The sequence below is a fragment of the Crocuta crocuta genome, unplaced genomic scaffold (assembly GCF_008692635.1).
Source record: "Crocuta crocuta isolate KB4526 unplaced genomic scaffold, BGI_CrCroc_1.0 scaffold55, whole genome shotgun sequence".
NCBI classification, from domain to species: Eukaryota; Metazoa; Chordata; class Mammalia; order Carnivora; family Hyaenidae; genus Crocuta; species Crocuta crocuta.
Window position 1 is genome coordinate 5,258,151 of NW_027530512.1, and position 15,040 is coordinate 5,273,190.

The following is a 15,040-nucleotide window of genomic DNA, read 5'->3' on the forward strand; positions in this document are numbered from 1 at the left end:
AAAAACGGACACGAGGTGCTGGAAGGCATAGAATGCGAACAGAAGGTACTATTTTGTTTGTTTGTTTGCAACAGGATTTCACAGGTGGTTAAAAGTAATTGGTCAAGGGTTAACAAAGAACTAGGATTCTCCTACATTGCTGGTAAGAGGTTAAATTTGTACGTTTGAAAATATGTTTGGAAGTACTCCTAAAACCAAAACTATGCATACCCTGTGACCGACTCCGTGGTTCTCCATCAACAGTAGAACAGATAAATTGTGGCTTAGTCATTCAATGGGATGCTGTACAGCGATGAGAATGAATGAACTATTGTTTTATATCCAAATGGATGAGTCTTTCAACTATAATAATAAAGAATATATGATGTAAAGGCAAATAAAATAATTGGCAAAAGAAGCAAGTCTCAAAATGTTATGATTCCATTTATAAAGCTAAAAAACTGGCAAAACTTTTACTACAGTGTTAGAAGTCAAGAGAATGGTTCCCTTTGCAGGAGGTAGTAAAGGTGGTGAAGAAGGGCGCCTGGGTGGCTCAGTCCGTTAGGCGTCCGACTTCAGCTCAGGTCTTGATCTCACAATTTGTTGGTTTGAGCCCCAAATCAGGCTCTGTGCTGACAACTCAGAGCCTGGAGTCTGTTTAGGATTCTGTGTACCCCTCTCCTGCTCGCTCTTGTGCACACGTGCTATCTCTCTCTGTCTCTCAAAAATAAAATAGGGGCACCTGGGTGGCTCAGTCAGTTAGGCGTCTGACTTTGGCTCAGGTCATGATCTCACGGTTCGTGGGTTTGAGCCCCACGGTTTGTGGGCTCTGTGCTGACAGCTCAAAGCGTGGAGCCTGATTCAGATTCTGTGTCTCCCTCTCTCTCTAACCCTCCCCTGCTCACACTGTCTCTCTCTCTCTCTCTCTCAGAAATAAATAAAACATTAAAAAGATAAAAAAAACACAAAAAAACCCCCCAAAATAATAAAACATTGAAAATAAGGTTTTGAAGAACTCTTTACTGATAATTGTTTCAGATCCTATTTATAGGAGTATATATTTCTTGTGAACATCCATCTAACTGTACGGTTATGATTTATTTGCTTTTCTTTATCTGACATAATTCAATACAAGATTTTTAAAGAGTAGACCTCCTGTTTATAGTAGTGGCAGTCTGAATTATTCCACAAACTCTTTTCTTGAAAAGACCTAAATAATGAAAGATTGATGCTTTTAAGAAGAAAGTTTTACTGTTCTATCTAAGAGTTGACAAAGGATTAAGGAATAGATTTAAAATGAAGGGAAAATCTGGGAGGCATTCCAGCAGAAAGCCATTTTTATGCTACTTTGCCCTGAGGCCATTTGCCTAGCCCAAACAAAAAGAGCTTTGATTGCCTTATGGGAGAAAGGTGATAGAAAAGAGGGCTGAGACTGTAAAAGCTGGAGTTTTGCCCAAAGATCCTCCCCAAATTCAGCTTGGTTGACCCAGAGTGGAACTGCTTATCTAGGATGCAGGTTAGCCCAGGTTCTAATGAAGTGTTAGGGAATCCCGCAGGGTCGGGCAGGGCTGGGAGATAGTGGAAGCGAGAGGGGAGTAGACTTTTTGAGAGGTTTGCGTTGAGTGGGGTAGGTTTGGTCAAATGTGCTGTTTTTTTTTTTTTTATGTTTATTTTTTGAGAGAGAGAGACAGAGTATGAGTGGGAGAGAGGCAGAGAAAGAGGGAGATAGATTCTGAAACAGGCTGCAGGCTCTGAGCTGTCGGCACAGAGCCCAACACGAGGCTTGAACTCATGAACCACAAAATCATGACCTGAGCCGAAGTCAGACGCTTAACCAACTGAGCCACCAGGTGCCCCTTCAAGTGTGCTATTCTGGGAAGCTGTTTTTCCTGGTCCCGTAGCTAGAGAAAATGGACTTTTTTTTGGAGTCTTTTGGTCTGTGCCCATTGGTGTTTTGGGATTAGGGAGCTCTCTTGTGCCCAGCCAGGCCTGGATATACTGGAGGCTGACAAAATCCCAGGGAACTCAACGTCCGAGGTCGCTAGCCAGTTTGCCTTCTTTTCTTCACCTTTAGGTCTTCTGTCAGTTGGTTTATGGATTTTATCCAGGTTTGTGCTCGCTTTGGCAGCACATATACTAAAATTGGATTTTATCCAGTCTTATTTGTTTGTTTCATTATTAGCAGGAGGAATAGGGTGGCATGTGTTTATTTCATCTTGTCAGGACCAGAAATGATCCAATAAATTCTATATTGACTCCACATTCTATATTCCAATTTTGTCGGTTGTCCCAGTAATGTGTTTTATAGCATTATTTTGTTTCTGATACAAGATCTAATTCAGCATCACAAATTGCATTTAGTTTCCACATCTAGTTTCCATCTATAATAATTTCTTTCTTTCTTTTGTCTTTAAAGATACTAAAGCTTTTAGGGAGTGTGGTGGCTCAGTCGGTTAAGAACCAACTTTAGCTCAGGTCATGATCTCACAGTCCTGAGTTCGAGCCCCATTTGGGGCTCTGCGCTGACAGCTCAGAGCCTGGAGCCTGCTTCTCTGCCCTCCTTTGCTCACTCCCTGTCTCTCAAAAATAAATAAATGTTATAAAAAAAAAAAGATACTAAAATCTGAAAAATAAAGGCCAGTTATTTTTTAGAATGTCTCTCATTCGGATTTGTCTGATATTGTTTCCTCATGATGAGATTCAGGTTATGAATGAAAAAAATTCTTTTTTTTTAAATGTTTATTTATTTTTGAGAGACAGACAGAGTGCAAGAGGAAGAAGGCAGAGAGACAGGGAGACACAGAATCTGAAGCAGGTTCCAGGCTCTGAGCAATCAGCACAGAGCCCAATGCAGGGCCCAAACCCAGGAACTGGGAGATCATGACCTGAGCTGAAGCTGATGCTTAACCAGACTGAGCCATCGCACCCCCCTGAAGTCAGACACCCAACCTACTGAGCCACCCAGGTGTCCCCCAAAATTCTATTTTAGAGAGAATTTGTGCAAGCTGGGGAGAAGAACAGAGGGAAAAAGAGAATCTTTTTTTTTTTTAAATATTTTATTTATTTTTGAGAGAGAGATAGAGACAGCATGAGCAGGGGAGGGTCAGAGAGAGAGGGAGACACAGAATCTGAAGCAGGCTCCAGGCTCTGAGCTAGCTGTCAGCACAGAGCCCGATGCAGGGCTCAAACCCACGAGCCACAAGATCATTACCTGAGCTGAAGTCGGACACTTAACCGACAGAGCCACCCAGGCGCCCTAGGAGAAAGAGAATCTTAAGCAGCCTTTATGCTCAGCTCAGACCCTAACACTGTGCTCTATCCCACGACCCTGAGATCAAGACCTTAGCAAAAATCAAGAGTCAGATGTTCTTCTGACTGAGCCACCCAGTCACCCCCAGGTTATTAATTTTTTGAGAGGAAAACAACATGTGGTCTTTCTCAAGTTATGATATCCAGAGACACATGATACCTGTTTGCCTTTTATTTTTTTTAACTTTTTTTTTTTAAAGTGAACTTTAAACCCGGTGTGGGGCTTGAACTCACAACCCCGACTGAGATCAAGAGTCACATGCTCTTCCAGCTGAGCCAGCCACACACCCGTTTGCCCCTTATTTTGATCACTTGCTTAAGGTATTCTTCTAGTCCTCCAGTGTACAGTTGTTTTTCCTTTTGCAACTAATGCATACGTTATGAAGAGAAACTTTGGTGCTGATTAAATATTGTTTCTTATCAAACTTGGCTCCTACCCCATGTATGTAGCATCCGTAGATGATTCTTGCCTGAATCAGATTTTATTATGATGGTTGTAAAATGGGAATTTGCTGACTCCATCATTACCTCTATATACTGGCACTCTACCACAAGAAAGAGCCTTTTCCTATTTGAAATCAACTTAAGGAATGATCTTTCTAGCTACAGCAGAAGATCTAGGTAACACACTAGTCCTTCCTCTCCTTTCCCACATTTTCTCAGTAAAGTTATATTATTTTGCCTCCATTAATTATCATTTGTGACTTAATATACTGACACTTTTTTTTTGTTCTCTCCACTATCCATGATGTCTCTTGTTCTCTGAGTTAGTGAAATGAAGGTCTTATTTTCCTTGACCTGCCCTTTAGCTCTCTTACCACTATAATACTTCCCAACTTCTGTTACGTATACTTTCACGTTATTAAGGTTGTTATTTATGTGATGTTTTATAACCACTATTACGTTACTGTGAGCTTATCCAGTTTCCCATCAACCTTCCACTTCCTCATCATTGATGATCCTTGCCTGAATTATTCCATTAGGAGAGGCAGAATACTGGGATTTAAAATTATAGTTTTTGCTCTGCATTTACTAGTTGCCAGACTGTTTTTCTGACAGTTCTAATTGTTGTAAAGTACAATTTCATTGTTTTCACTCATGCATCTCATGGCTGCCTATTGCTTCATGAATTAAGTTCCCATGCTTCTGTGTTATGTCCAGGTCTTTATTATTATGTTTCCCATCCTTATTTATCTCCCGTATTCCTCTAGATACTCTATGATCCTGGAAAGAGTTCCTGTGTTTCTCAAAAGTTCCCCCTCACTCCTGTTTCACCATCTTTGTTCTTGCCTTTCCTTCTATCTAGATTGTTCTCAGACCTGTGGACATTTTATCCACAGTCCTCACAATGGCCTCGGAGTGGCCTACAAAGTCTTACACACTAGTGTTTCTATTTCCTGGGACCTCATCTCCAAGTGCTTTCTCTGTCTCATTCTAGTCAGAATGTTTCTCCCAGATACCATTCACAAGCCACAAGCTTTGTGATGTCACAAAGGCATCAGGTCTTTGCATTTGCTGGAGAGCACTCCCTCCTGATACTGGCATGGCTCACAGTCATCAGCTCTTTCAAGTATTTGCTCAAATGTCACTTTCTCAGTGAGGCCTTTTCTGACCTCTCTCTTTTTGAAACTGCAGCACCTCCCTCCCTCTCCTGTACTCATTCTCCCCCTTCCCTTTTCTACTTTTCCCCGTAGTACTTATTCTGTCAAATGTGTATTGTGTGATTTATTGATTTATTTTCTGTCCCATCCTTACCCTCTGCTAAGTAGAAATTCCATAAGGACAGATTTTATCTATTTTGTTCACTGCTGAATCCTTACAGCTAGAACAATGTTTGGAATTTAGTAGATATTTAATAAATATCTACTAGTTATTAAAATTGTGGAATGAATGAATGAATGAATGAATGAATGAATGACAAGACCCGCACTGTGGTGAATTTGTTAGTTGTTGAATGAATGAATCTTCTTTTCAAGAGCCATCTCAAATACCTCTTTTTGGAAATTTTTTGGGGCACAAAGTTTTATTTCTTCTTTTTCAATATGTAGTCATTTTATTTCTTTTTCTTGCCTTGTTGCATTGGTAGGTTTTTCAGTGCTGTTTGAATAAAAATGATGAGCACAGACATCCTTTACCCAATGGCAGAGGAAAAGTATTTAATTTTTAACTATTAAACATAATATTAGAGGTAGATATTTGATATTGTTTTTATACAAGTTGAAGAGTTCCCTTGTATTCCCATTTTTGGAAATTGTTATCGTGAGTGGGTGTTGAATTTTGTCTAAAGCATTTTCTAAATATATTGATGTAATCATATGATTTTTCTTTTCTAGTCTGGTAATATAGTAGGTAACGCTGATTTTTGAATGCTGAACCAGCCTTGAATTCCTGAAATTAAGCCCACTCGGTCATGTATATAATTCTTTCATATATTGATGAATTTAATTTGCTAATATTCTGAGGGGTTTTTGTGTATATTCATGAAGTAGGTAGGTATATTTGTAGTTATTATTATTATTTTTTCCCATATTATCTTTGTCTGGTTTTGGTGTCTGGGTATAAAATGAATTGAGTCAAATCATTGGGTTGTACACCTAAAACAATGGTATATGTTCAGTTATATCTCAAATTTAGGAAGATAAGATTGAAAAATGCCAAAAAAATGAATTGGGAAATGTTCTCTCCTTTTCTGTTTTTTGGAAGATATTTTAGGTCGAATTGTTGTTAACTCTTCTTTAAGTGTTTGGTAGAATTCTCCAGTAAAGTCATCTGGACCTGTAGATTTGGGAGGGGTGTTAATTATAAATTTAATCTCTTTAACAGCTGTAGGGACACTAAGATTTATCTAGTTAATATTAGATGAATTGTGGTAGTTTTTGTTTTCAAGGAATTGGTCCATCTAAACCAAGTTGTCAAGTTTACATGTGTGGAGTTGTTTGTAATTGCTATCATCTGAATGTTTGCATATTTCCTCAAATCATATGTTGAAACTCTAATGCTCAGTGGGATGGCATTGGGAGGTGTGTCTTTGGGAGATGATTGGGTTGTGATGGAAAAGTCTTCATGAATGAGGTTAGTACCCAGATAAAAGAAGCTCTAGAGGGCTCCACTGCCCCTTTTACCATGTGAGGGCACAGCCAGGACTTCCCACCCTCCACAACTGAAAGAAATACATTTATGTTGTTACCCAGTCTGTGGTATTTTGTTATAGTGGCTCAAATGAACTAAGACAGTAATATTCCTTTTCTATGTTTTTTAGATGTTGTATTTCTGGCCAGCTGACTTTGTTTGTTCCAAGTCTGGGATATTTGAGGCATCAAAGAAAATCCAGGCAACTGGGCTACCATGTTGTTGCTCAGATCCCTGGCTGGTCTACTTTCTTCTCTCCACCTTTCAGAGTCTTAAGTTTGTTTTATATACAGTGTCAGGGTTTTCATTGTACTTACGTAGCAGGAGGAATAAGACAAAGTTGATCTATTCTATATTTCTAGAATGCAAGTCCCCATCTTCAGTTTTTGATGTTTGATGTTAGTCTTGTTGGGTATTGCGTTCAGATCATTTTTCTGACAGGATAAAATCATTTTGTGCCCATTACTATAAGGCCATTGTTGTCCTTTTGGCAAGTCTTAATTACATTCAGTAGCCTGAGATGCTTGATGAATACAACTTCTGAATATGTGGAACTACTTTACAATTGATTTAGAGCAGACTACTTCAATTATAGCAACAGATCTGCCCTAATTTTATTGGTGAGTAGATATTTATAAATAAAAGTTTTTTTAAAAATTTTTAAAATGTTTTATATATTTCTGAGACAGAGAAAGAGACAGCATGAACAGGGGAAGGTCAGAGAGAGTGGGAAACACAGAATCTGAAACAGGCTCCAGACTCTGAGCTAGCTGTCAGCACAGAGCCCAATGTGGGGCTCGAACCCATGAACCGTGAGATCATGACCTGAGCCGAAGTCTGACGCTTAACCTACTGGGCCACCCAGGTGCCTCAATAAAATTTTATTTGACAAATAAAATATGGTAGTTTAATTCTTCAAAGACAGTTTACAGACAGATTTGCCTTGGGATAATTATAGGTGTTTCAAACCTGGATTTGATTTCATGGACAACTGTATAAGTAGAAGAGAAATATTGCCAGGAAGGAGAATAAATGTGCATTCAAATAACTTTAATAGTTAAATTATGCTTTCAACTCTTTCTGACAAGAATGTCAAATCTATTTCTCACAGTTAAATTGATCGGCCCAGTAATCTGAAATAAATGGTCTGAGACTGTGAGTTTCCATTTTAAAATCCTTTCCATTTTAGCGAGAGGTTGAGACCGTTTTCACACACACACTTCTTCTATCAAAAAAAATGGCTATTCTGCCTGTTTTAATTTCATTAATCATTTTCCCTCTGTTGCTCACATTGCTTTAAGCAGTTTTCATAAACAATGCGTTGTCCTACACCAAGGATTAGCAGGTATTTCACAGCACAGGTGTGAGACTTCTTGACATCTCTAGTGTTAATCATCATTGATTGTATCTTCACGCAATGGTGGGTAAAGCTAGGGGGGAAAATGTAGGCTTTTACATTGTGAAGCGAAATCATTCTGGGATTTTACTGGGAATCACACATTAGGTTTTGAAATGTCAAGAGGCCCAAATATGAATTTAAGTTAGAGTTTTATAAAGTAACATTAAGTTATCCTCTTAATGCATTTTAATATAATTTCCTTTAGTAACCCTCAATACCCTCTAAGCCAATAGTGCTTCCCAATTATTTTAAAATCAATCCCTAAGTCAATATCCTCTCTCTGCAATTTTAGTATCCTCCAATCTCCTAAGCACAGCTGCAAGTTGAAATGATGTTGGAGAACTGTAGCAAAAATCTAATAAAAAAAAATGGCTTCATTTTGCAGGGAAGGATGTATTAGGTAATTGACAGAGAATGACTGGGAATATGGATGTAGGAGTAGGTCAGACAGATTGAATTGTTAAGTATTTTCAACTCCCTGTAAATGAAAATTTGAAATCAATATGCCATTTTGGTTGCATCTAATAAGACTGTTAAGGACAGGCAAGATGGAAAGATGTAATACTGCTTTGTTTAGCCGCGAAAGCAAGTCGAAGTGCAGTATTTAAAAGTTCCCCAGGATCTCTTGAAAAAAGCAAATTGCACTCTTAAATAATTTTACTTTAGAAAGGGTATTTATAATTGTGTATGAAATAATTGTACATTAGATACTGTTGCAATGCACATGATGCTAATTTTCATCTTGGAACATTTTATTGACTTAAAAAATTGTTTCTTTAGATTTGCAGTGGATTTCCCATAACAGCTCTTTTTTTCTTTAAAGTTTATTTTTTAGTAATCTCTACACCCAATGTGTGGTTCAGACTCACAATCCCAAGATCAAGAGTTGAATGCTTTTCCAGCTGAGCCAGCCAGGCGTTCCCCTTAACAGTTCTAGGCTAGATACAAACTTACTGAGGTTTCTCTGTGCTTTATTATGCTGCATGCAGATACAGGAATTCTAAGCAGCCCTGATATCTCAAGTACATTTGGTTCCTTACCTAACAGCCATTTCTGTGTTTATTATTATTACTATTTATTAATAAATTATTTATTTATTTTGCTGCTAGACCCTCATATTTGTTTGGGTCCCACTCATTCTTTGCAGTCCTGTGCTGAGAGAAGAGAGAAATCCTGGCAGGGACAAGGTACGGAAGGCCCTTTCTCTTAGCCAGTGATCAGCTTAGAGATGTGACTATCAACCAGTTTGGCCAAGGAGACACAAGAAAATACGCTGGAGGAACTTCTGGGAAGGTTTTCCCCTGCTTTCAGAAACGACACAGGAAGGAGGTAATCCTCTTCTCTTCTGAACACTGTGACCAAATGTGACCCTTGAACCTCTCACGGAGGAGCAGAAGATGGAAAGGAAAGATCTGATGACAGTACTGAGCTTCTGAATTTGGAATGAAATTGGGGGCTGCCCCACACTGAGACTTGTTGGTGAGACAGTACATCTCCCTCTGTTTAGGCCCCTTGAGTTAAGATTCTTTATTGCTTGTAACAATAAAGGTCTGGGTTAAAATAGTATTCTATTACAGCACCGTTGGCTTATATAACATCTTCTGCTTAGATAACACACTCTTTTAAGCAGTGATGCATATTAATGATGGGGTATCTTTACATTCTGTAGGGAATTTAGATATGCCAAAAAATTCTACTTTTATACCTTTGTGGTATATTAATTAAAAAATAATCTGGCAATAATAGCTACTGTTTACTGAACGTTGACTGCACATGAGGCACTGTGCCAAATGCTTTAAGTATATTATCTCATTTAATTCTCAAAAAATACCTAGGTATTGTTTCTACAAGTTTTTTTTAAATAAAGAAACTGAGGCTCAGGAATTTTAAACCACTTGGGCAATGTGAAAAACTAGTAAAGGTAGAAAGGGGCTGAACCCAGAAGTCTCTTTTTGATAAACTTTGTGCTCCTAACTTGGCTGATTCTCTTTTATTAAGCACGGTATGCTAGTCATGAAGGATTAAAAAAAAAAAAAAAGATCGAAATTGCTTTGTAGCTTTGGAAAATGATCAGAACTTTCCACCCTATCGAAAGCAGGCTTCTAAGGATGCAGTTGGTCTTGTTTCCAAATGACAAATGTGATGGTGAGAGGGCGAGGTGACAGTGATGGTGTCACACAGGGTGATGTCCCTGGTCTGCATTCCTAAATGCTTCTACGGAGCCTGGACCATCCAGTTGGAGAACCGGGATTTGGGGGGGGGCGGGGGGCGAGAGGACAGAGTCCAATATTTTTTGAGCTCTAGACCCCCGTTTCCCACCCACTACTTCAAGGGCCCTGGAAGGCAGGGGCTCTTTCTGCCCCATTTTGCAAACAAGGAAACCGAGGCACAAAGAGGTTGTGTCACTAGCCCAAGGCAGAGCAGGAGCTGGTCACCGGCCCCAGGTCACGCGGTTAGAGGCTAGAGGGAGGACTGGCCCGGGAGCTCCAGATCACCCAGGCCCTGTCCTCACTGCAGGCCTCTGCCTAGCTGAGGCAGAACAGGTACCAGCAAGCAGAGGAGATCTACAAAGAGATCCTCAGCCGGGAGGATCTGCCGGGCCTCTGGGTGAGCCCCGCCTCCCGCCCCTCCCCCAACTGGCCTCCCAGTGTCCCCAGGCACAGCTGCTGACGTAGACCAGGTGAGCTTTTTAAGGATACAAAATGAGAATGAGGGGAGATTAATGGACGGAGGCTTCCAAATTAGATTTTCTCTTCAAAATAAAGCAAAGGGAATTATGGGTTGGAGGGATAAGGGAGAGGTCCATAATTTAACATAATGTTCTGTTTTGTTTTATTAAATTTTTTTAGTGTTTTATTTATTTCAGAGAGAGAGAGACAGCGTGAGCAGGGGAGGGTCAGAGAGAGAAGGAGACACAGAATCTGAAGCAGGCTCCAGGCTCCATGCTGTCAGCACAGAGCCCGATGTAGGGCTCAAACTCATGAACTGGGAGATCATGACCTGAGCGGAAGTCAGATACTTAACTTACTGAGCCACCCAGGCACCCCTGTAATATTCTGGTTTTAGAAGAGACTGAGCGCATGGCAGTCTTTATGGCAGCATATGTATAGGCTTCAGGGACCATCTAGTCCAGATTTCCATTCAGAATTCTTCCTAAGAGAGAAAGAGACTCTCTCAGCCCATGAATTCCATGAAGGAAACTGATTCTCTCATCAGTGTCTTTCAGGATAGCAATGTCAAGCACCTAGATCCAGTTTCTGTTCAAGGTTCTGAAACAAATACTGGATCACGTTACACCTGAAACAGCTAAACATTGATGGATATTTCTCAATGTTGCCCATTTCCATGTTTATCCCCACAGAATATACCGAGAATGGAGGTAGATTTGCAGATCCTGGCAAGAGTGAAAAAAGGCCAGAATGGTCTGAAAACCTCAGAAAGAAGCTGGAAGTGAATGAAGTCAACTGATCAGAGAGAGAAGTGGCCCACAGCCCCCATTGCCTTCCCGAAGTAAAGGTCAGAAGTGGCCTGTTCCCAGAAGACTAAATTCTTCCTGTAGACAGCGCTTCAGTGCCTGAGAGTTCCAGTGCTCCTTTTGACCACCTGTCCTGTGGCTGTCAGGCTTGTCTAGCCAGCCCCATGACCACATAAACCAATTCCTTGCAACAAGTCTCTTTATATAGATCTCCTACTGGTTCTATTTCTCTGCCTGAACCCTGATTGCTACATAGTTATGAAGAAGAACTCGTACAAGGAGCTAGAAAAGAAAAAAACATGCCCAGAGAAATAAAGATAGCAATGACAGCAGATTTCTCATTAAAACACACAAAATGAGAAGACAGTTGTACATCTTTAGAGTAACGACAACAAAAAATTGCCATTTTAATACTACAATTTACTCTTTTAGGTAAATAGATATTCAAACTTTTTTTCACTATGAAATTACAATTTGAAAAACAATTACTTTTTATTTTTTATTCTTTAGGTGATAGAACATAAATTATATAAAAATTCAATTATAACAAAATAATTGGTGACCTACTGAAGCAAAGGCAGGAGATGTATCTGCTAATGGTCTCATTAGTTGCATGTCCTCAGTGTTCGTAGATTGAAACCTAATGCCTAAGGTGAGGGTATTGGGAGGTGGGGCCTTTGGGCTCATGTGGGCGGAGCCTCATGGGCCAAGTGCCCTTATAATAAAGATGTCAGAGAGATCCTTCCCACCATCCATGCAGCAAGTAGGCAGTTTGCAGTCCAAAAAAGGGCTTTCACCGGAACCCAACCATGCTGGTACCCTGATCTTGGATTTCCAGCCTCCAAAACTGTGAGAATAAATTTCTGTTGTTTATAAATCACCGAGACTGTAGTATTTTGTTAAAGCAGCCTGAATGGACTAAAACAATAACTTTTAGGGAGTAATTGTGAGTTCCATATCTTTTCATGTTAGTGCTCATTCAAATGTGATTATTCATCCAAACAGCGTTGTCCTATCAACAGACGCCAGACATGCCTGATAATAATTAAATTCAGTCATCTTTGATATTTCGCCAACTTTCAGTCCTAGCAAACCATAGCTTTATATACACTTTTCAATTTTTATCAGTTCAAAGGTATGTTTGCAAAATCTATTTGCACAATAAAACCTTTTGTTTAACAATCTGTTGGCTTATTATGTGTAAAACTTTAAGTGGGTAACATGTCAGCCTTCATTTGTCCGCTTCCCTGAGAAAGTATTAACGCCTGCAGGAGGGACTCTCTCAGGTCTCGCTCTGCTAGTGTGCGATGGAAAGTCCCCTGAGGGTGAACCGGCCCGGGCTAATTTCCTCTCCTTCCTTTCCTCTCTCTTGTGGAAAACTGGGCACAGGGTGAACAGAATCTTTGGCAATCAGTTTACACACTTTCCCTTCCCACCAGAGAATCAAAACAGGTGAGGAGCCCCCTCGTGTGACAGAAGAGGCATCTGTGAAGACCATGCTGTGCTCAACAACCAGCAAACAGACTGGTGTCTACCCAGATCTCAGTGCTGGAGGATGCCTGGAATTCCACCCTCAGAACTTTATTTAAGGGGCACTTGGGTGGCTCAGTCGGTTAAGCGTCCAACTCTTGATCTCAGTTCAGGTCATGATCTTATGGTTCGGTTGGTGAGATAGACACCCCCCCTCCCCAGTCCTGTCATGGGGCTTTGCGCTGACAGCAGGGAGCCTGCTTGGGATTCTCTCTCTCACCCTCTTTCTGACCCTCCCCCACTCACCTCTCTCCCTCTCACTCTCTCTCTCTCAAAACAAACTTTTTAAAAACTTTATTTTTTATTACAGAATAGCAGATTGTCTTTTTAAAAGTATTTTATTTATTTTTTAAATTTAATTTACATCCAAGTTAGTTAGCATATAGTGCAACAATGATTTCAGGAGTAGATTCCTTAATGCCCCTGACCCATTTAGCCCATCCCCCCCACAACACCTCCAGTAACCCTGTTTGTTCTCCATATTTAAGAGTCTCTTATGTTTTTATCCCCCTCCCTGTTTTTATATTATTTAAGAGAAAACTTTATTTTAAGGTTTGAATCATTCTCTATCTTTGGGTGTTGCTTATTCAAGAGATTTTATTTGGGGAAAGCAGCAGAGAAGCCCTGTGTCTCCAATGCAACAGGGCAGATGAACCACAAAGCACTGGGAAGCTGGGGTAGATCGAGATGTGGGGAGGTGGGAGGGAGATGAGGGGAGATGGGGAATCTTGGCATTTTAAAAAATCTCAGTACATAGTAAATTTTCTCATTTTTGCCGTTATGTAATTCATAGCTTTATACCTTAATATCTGGCACATAGTTAAGCAAATGATAAATATTGAATGAATGAAAACAAAAGGACATTTTTGTGCTGCTCTTGGAAATCAGCTGAATAAGTTATTATATATTGTTTCAACATGTAATATAGATAAGTTACACAAAGCCTTCTGCTTCAACAGTAGAAATCTTACTTGTCTTATTCTTTACCATCCATTAGAGGGAGACACGACCCTGTTGTGTAAAGCCAACACTTAGATCCTCTAACTGGAAAATCTGAACCAGCTCTATAGCAGGTGGTCCTTTGTAGAATTTGAGCCTTTGATAACTCTGTCTAGGACTGGAGATTTTAGGGACGATAAAAGATATTAACGGCAGGAGGAGAAAATGTCTGGACTAAAGCACTTGGACCAGGACAAGTGAACTTGTCAAGGACACAGGTGAACTTGGCTCAGTTACTAACAGCAAGACTGACTACTTTCGTTAAGTGGTGTGCTAGTAAACTAACTCTTTAAAAAAAAAGTCCTGTTCTGAATGTAGTACCTATGGATTCCCTAAAGAAAAAGACAATGCAGTATTCACAGTGAGTCATGAACCAAAAACCAGAGAACCGCTGAGAGGTGTTCACATCGATCAATGTCCTCTGTTCTGAAGGAAACAGCACTCTCGAGCCAAGAGAAATCCGTAGTGTATCCACTTACCATGGCTAATTTCAAGCTAAAATTGGTTTAACAATTCAATTGCAAGTTCCTTGAGTAGTTAAGGACCCTCAGCGACCCTGAGCCCGTGTGAACAGATTTCTCTGCACATTGCTGAGCTTTGTTGGGTCTTAGTTGCCTTCCCTGGAAAATGGGGATGATAAATCAGCCATTACACAGATTCCATTATATACTGAGCATCTAAGCACTTTGAACATTTTAGAGCAATGTTTTCCAAACTTCCCTGATCGTAAAATCACCCAGTGGGTTGTGGAAAATGCACATGTCCAGGACCCACCCCAGAGCACCTGGTTCAGAGTCTGCTGGGGAGGAGGCACCTGGAAATCTATATTTTAAACCAGTGGCTCAGGTGACTCACGATCTAGGAATATGGAAATACGCTGGTTTAAATCAGTCTTACAATCGGCTTCTATGTCAATGGGTCTGCTCTGACTCACTTCACAATCGGGCCTGCCTGAAGTGCTGTATGCAGACCTCTACTAATCAAGGGCACTTGATTCTCTCCTCCCTCCTCCACCCTGGGAGCCCAAACCTCTTGAACCATTAAAGCTGCTCCTTGCCTTCTCCAAGGCCAAATTTTCCCTATACCCGTGAAGCCCTTCGTTCCAAGGACTGCTGGGTTTTTTAAAGCCATCACGTATTGAGAATCGGCCAGGCGTCAGGCAGGTTACAGCTCATCCCCACAATCACCTCATGCAGTACATTCTCGTGCTTTTCTTCTTC

At 40.3% G+C, this 15,040-nt stretch overlaps 1 long non-coding RNA gene across 2 annotated transcripts; it reads left to right on the forward strand.

Annotated features, from left to right (window-relative positions):
- The first annotated feature begins 4,753 nt into the window (after nucleotides 1-4,753).
- LOC144233988 (uncharacterized) lies at nucleotides 4,754-12,385 on the forward strand. 2 transcript variants are annotated; one of them, XR_013335827.1, is made up of 4 exons: nucleotides 4,754-4,858; nucleotides 6,890-7,037; nucleotides 8,964-9,295; nucleotides 11,178-12,385. It is a non-coding gene; the product is annotated as an uncharacterized LOC144233988 (long non-coding RNA). The 2 variants fall into 2 exon arrangements; XR_013335826.1 differs by having other exon boundaries at nucleotides 4,759-4,858; nucleotides 8,964-9,145.
- Nucleotides 12,386-15,040: the final 2,655 nt, after the last annotated feature.